The sequence below is a fragment of the Silene latifolia genome, chromosome 2 (genome assembly GCF_048544455.1).
Source record: "Silene latifolia isolate original U9 population chromosome 2, ASM4854445v1, whole genome shotgun sequence".
Lineage (NCBI taxonomy): Eukaryota > Viridiplantae > Streptophyta > Magnoliopsida > Caryophyllales > Caryophyllaceae > Silene > Silene latifolia.
Window position 1 is genome coordinate 192,681,189 of NC_133527.1, and position 6,367 is coordinate 192,687,555.

Genomic DNA, 6,367 nt, shown 5'->3' on the forward strand with positions numbered 1-6,367 from the left:
AATCCCTGGCCACCCTTTGCACCGTCGACCACCCATCTCCAATGAGAATCATCACAAACCGTCGACCACCCTCATCCCTTCGCCGTGCCGTTTTATCAACAATTTAGGATTTCGATTGAGTTTGGTTGTTGCAGGGGTGGTTGTAGGGTAATCAGGCCGGGTAGGATGGTCGGAGGGGCAGGGATGCGTTGTCGAATGTCAGGGATGCGTCGTCGAATTCGGTGGTTGTTGTAGGTTGTAGGCGCGCGGGGAGGGGTTGTCGTAGCAGGAAGGGGTGGTCGGTGGGGGTGGGGTTGTGGAGGGTTGATCGACAACATATTCTCATGAGATATTTAACTATAAACGCATTGTTACCATAATTAGTGAGAATATATTGTTAATCTTACCATATTAAGGTTATTAACATGTGCCCTTAGGGCACATTTTAGAAAAACCGAATTTAGTATTATGATTGGTTATATTGATTAAATTAACTTAATTAGATATAGAGTAAGTAATATACCTAAATTGTTTAAGTAAATTAAGATCGATGTGCATGTTAATGTGAGTATTGAAAAATATGACTTGCAATATGACACTAAAATGATATGTTAGTTGACAATTTTAATTTTAATAATTATTATAATTGGTCTCCCTTGTGACGGGTTATCATTTGTGGCGGATATTTTGTGAGTTAAAATGGTAACAAAATGGGTTAGTGGAGAAAGGGGACCACATAAATAGTGTTGCAGAGAGAGAAAAAATGGGTACTTTGTGAGGTAAATGGTATCCGTTACTCAAGAGTGACGAATATGTGCCGTCACAAACAAAAATTTGTGTAATTATTAAAAGGACTGCATCTGAAGAAAGACGAATATTCCATATATTTCATGTCGGCATATGATAGAAAATTTACATTAATAATGTTAAGCCTTCTTTTAATTTATATGCACAATTTCTATGTAATTCGCTACCTTGATGACTTGATCCATTTGCTATTTTTCCAATTTCAATGGCAATATTTCGAACGGTTTTTTAAAATAATGATCAAAAATAAAATATTTATCGTTTTGGGTCGCTTTTGAAAATATTTGTCAAAATGGTGTCCACGTAGGCTCGGGTTTTCAAAATCTAAAATATGGAACAAACACGTCATTATCAATGTCGTGTTTTATGAAGGAAACACGTCATTAGCATTGGGCGTGTCTATACAATTTTTTCCTAACTGATAGACTCTCATGAACTTAAAAAAGAAAAAAAAAATATACATACACGCCATTGGGAGTGGCGTGTTTCCTCCCCGAAACCCGCCATTCACAATGACGTGTTTCCTTTAATCCATTTTATAAAAGTTTTTTTCCTACGTACTATAAATACATTAGTAATGGCGTGTATGTTCCGTATTTCAGGTTTTGAAAACCCGAGCCTACATGAACACCATTTTGACAAATATTTTTAAAACCGACCCAAAACAACAAATACTTTATTTTTTAGATTATTTTAAAAATGGGGTCCAATATTTCCACATCATTTGTCAATTATTGGGTGATGGGACGATTCATGCTACGAGACTATTCCACATAAGTGATTGTAAAGTCAATATCTTTGTTCTCCCCTTATTGTTTTGGTAAACTTTTTTTAGTAGGATATTAAAGGTTTTTTTAAGTTAATTTATGCTTACTATAAAATTCATATGACTTCCATTTAATTTAGTAGTACTATTTAATTTATTTTGTCTGATCAGTTTATTCAATTGAAACAATCTCCTTTCTCCCTTACTACTAAGAGAATAAAATCTCAAAGTAGTTTCCCCGCCTAACATTCACTAATTTCTGATGGACCTGTCTTATTGAATATTATCACTACAACATGCCCGTTCATATGGATAATTCCCCCTGTGTCGATCTCATCAATGAAGAGCAACTAGTGAGCAACAGTCTAAAATTCATAGTTAAAAGTTGCAAAGATTTGATAGCTGAGAGCCATTGGAGGATCAAGCTGGAGCATTCATATAGGGAAGCAAACAGAGCTGCAGATTTCCTTGCTAATAAGGGAGTTAATTCTAGTACTTTAATTACGCATTTAGATTCTCCTTCTAGTGAGTTAAGCCCTATTCTTAGGGAGGACATTTTTGGGGTGGCTATTCCCCGTGTAATAGCTCGTAGTTAATTTCGGGGCTTTGCCCCTCTTACGCACCAAAAAAAAAAAAACTACAACATGCCCGTTAATCTAAACGTATTCCGTATACTTTAACTCCTATACATGGAAACAATCAGTATCTATATTACACATATTTTACTGATTCTATAAGGAAACAATCAATATCCCTAATATATTATGCAATCTTTTCCAAAATTATTAACCTTTATCATTCCAATACGAAATATTATGGAAAATTCACTAACATAGGTCTCTACCTTATATGGTTACGATAATTTTATCAATACAATACTTACCTTCTGCCAGGAAAAAAAATATATAGGTCAAGTATTATTCACTTAGTTATAGAAATGAAATAGGTATGACCAACCATTTCAATACTAAATATTATGGAAAATTCATTAATTCATCCGGATCAACAATTGATCTTTCTATTTATTTCTTCTAATACGAAATATTATCAATATGAACCCTCAACAAATTCAAAATGAGTTGAAAGTAATACTTAAATGCCGTGAATTTAAGTATTATCAATATGATATTTCTTTGACAATAACATTTAAAAAATATCATGTTGTAGCACGGGAGCTATACTAGTTTCAATACAAAAGAATAAAACTCAACTGTTACGTTGCGATAAGAGCATGTTTGGCCTTGATTTTTAAAAATGAGTTTTTGTTTTTTAAACTTAATTTTTCAAAAGTGTTTTTCAAAAGCAGAAACAACAAATAGCTGCTTCTATTTCTATGAGCAAAAATATGGATTTTCAGCCTTTGAGAATTTTTGTTTAACTTTTAGAAAATAATGTGTTTGGCCAAAAAGTGTTTTTGAGTTCAAAACACTTTTACAAACTAGGCCAAACACGCCCAATAAAATGTAGGGTTAAAACACCAATGAATAACAATTAATCAATTGCATAAATGTAGCTTACTCGTTTATAACGTAGTAAATCTTCTCCTTTTTCGTTGGAGTATGACATATTTTATAGGTTGAAGTCATATTACTTATAGCTAGACTAGACAACTATAAAGTACGAAGTACAAACATTTTACAGCAATTCTCTCTTGTGACTGTCACAATTTGCGACGGATAAATGTGATCACTTTTTGAAAAAATATAACCACTCAAGTACTATTCATAAAATATTACTTATAAAAAAATGGTCACATTTTCTCATAAAATTGTCACATTTAGCCGTCGCAAATGTGAATAGTACTTGTGACAGAATAGTACTTGTAATCTTTACCAATGAGACTAGAAAAATACTAGTATCCTCGGGGAAAATATTCTCCTTACACTTAAAAGGAATAAAATAGAATAATTAGTCTTGCTATAGATGGGTATATCCGTCTATTGTTATAGACGGGTCCAATACAATGAAAGTGGTCACATTTTTTGCCCCCGCCACCTCACTTGTTGTTTTAGGAAAGTAATATTGTATTTGGCCCGTCTATAATGAGAATTTGTAAAAATAAAAATAAGGAGGACGATGTTCCTCCTTTAATGTAAGGAGGACACAAGTATTTCTCACGAGACGGATCGGTAGATTGGGTCGAAGAAAAATGTTAGCATTTTGTTCGATTGACTAAAAGTTTGAGAAATGACATCCAAATCACATTATCAATAATTAGTTTGGACTCGTGCAATACATGCATGATATTTAGAGTTTTCTATATTATATGAGTCTTATATTTTAATGAAATAGGGCAAGTATTTTAATTCAGAGGGAGTATAAATAAGTATCTCATAATTGTTCACATTTTTTTAGTTTTGACAACAAAAAGTTGGAACTGAAAATTAATCAAGAGAATTGACTAATAGCCAAAATGTATTTTAATGAAAATATTTTTATACAACAAAGCTAATGATTTCAATTTATAATTTTTTTCTCAAATATTTTTGCCATGAAACTAATAACAACGATTTACAATTTTGTTTTTATACGGGATATGGGTCAAGTATTATCTAATAACACCATCAATCAAAATTTTAACAATTTATAGTTTTATATCAAATTTATTTTATTTTAATTAAAAATTTTAATAATTTAGAATTTAGTAAAAATAATATAATCTACATAGTATAAAAGTTGGGTTTTTTAAAGGATTTTTATTGGCTAATTTTTTTTTTTTTTTTTTTTTTTTTTAATGGCCACCCCCCCCCCCCCCCCCCCCCATTATCTCTATAGAATTAATTATACCACTCTTACTCTCTTAATCTTATTTAATTAAGATTACACATTTACACAAAACAATATAAAACCATATATTATACAATTACACATTAATAAATTACAATTAAAAAAATTAATAAAATTTCAAATAATCGTCCTCCTATTTCTAAGCTAGACAAATAAAATGTGAACAATGCATATTGATTAATCATCCGGAATTAGTAGTCAAATTCATTAAATCAAACGAAAAAAATCAGCATGACTATATATTATACTCCAACATCACAAATTTAACAAAATAAATATATATATTGATATGACATTTGTGTTGAAAGTAAAATAATTAGAAGTAAATATATGGAACTATTTGGTCAATTTCAGAAAAAATGTCAAATTTGTATATAAAACATAAAAAAAAATACTTTGAGTTTGATAAAGTATCGTAAATGTAACATGCAAAACAAAATCTAAATTTCAATGAAACAACGATGTGTAAATAACTGCAAAAACATATGTTCTACAAATAAATTTGGATCTCAAGTAATCTATAATTACAATCTTTCTTAGACAATTACTCAATTTGTAGAACAATCAATAAAAATGACTAGAGTCGTGTACAAAACGAATTTTACATGAAAAATGCAACAATTAAAACATCTAACCTTGAAAAATCTAACTAATTAAATCGATGTTTGATTTGTTTATCTACAAAATAAAATAAAGAGCATGATACATATTTATAGTGTCTGATATGAGCTTTAGGGTTAGTAGGGTCGCTGAAGACGTTTATATGGTTGGTCGGGTATATGGGATGCAATTTTATAATTTGTAATTGGGCTATTGTTTTCTAATTTATTACTTCCCCCGACCCAATTGTTTGTTAAACGGGTTATTTCTTTTAATGTTTTTTATTATTTATAACTCTATTAAAAACATAATTATTTTCATCTTAATTATTTCTATTATCACTATTTATATATAACATGTTAAATTAGTTTTATTATCAATATTCAGTTTACCATGTTAAATTTTATTGTAAGTAGACGTTTTTGAATTTTTTTTTGAAATGACTAAAATAAAATGAGTGTATATTACCTAATATTCATATCTTATATATTAGCTCAACGAAGCAACAAGCAAGCGAGTATCATTACCTGCGTGTGTTCATATTGATCCCCAACTAGATACTTCACTGCAACTATTTATAATGTCATGATATTGAATCTTATTTATATGCTCCTATATTCAATGATAACGCCCGTGCATTTTTTGCACGGGTTTAAAATTAGTTTGATGAAAAGATTAATTTTAATGAAATGATAATAATTAAATGAAATAAATTGTAACTAGGTTTAAACCCGTGAAAATTCACGGGATTGCTTTAATAATTTTAATATTAACAACTACATGGAAAATTTACTCCTTATTTAAGGACTTATTTTATATAATTATAACACATTGTTAATAGTCATGATAATAATGTCAATACTAATGGCGATAAACATAGTTATATATATTCGAAAATGAAAGAAAAAATTAGATTTTATTATTTTGTTATTGTTAAGCATATTAAGATAATAATTACGTTTTTTTATTATTGGGAAATATTATTCGTAAGATCTACACAAATAAACTAAATCTATACATGCTCTGAAAAATCATTTTGAAATTGGGTGTATAAGTAATGAGTATATTGACTCAAAATTGCTAATTAAATTGGGAGTGGTTATAGTCTGAAAATTAGAAACTTAATTCCATTTATACTGCTCATTTTTAAATAAAGCTAGTATTTAGGCGTTGTTTGGTAAACAACATATTGGCCAATTTTTAGCATATTCAAGGGTTTTAGCATGTTTGACCAATCAATATGCTAATTTTAGTGTTTGGTAGACAACATATTGAAACAACATATTTGGGGTCAATATGCTGATTTACAATATGCTGCTTACCCTAGCATATTGGTTAGCATATTGTAAAATAAGAAATTTTTCTCCATTTTACAAAGAAAAGTAACAATATACTAATCGTAATCTGCCAATTACCAAACACTCAAAT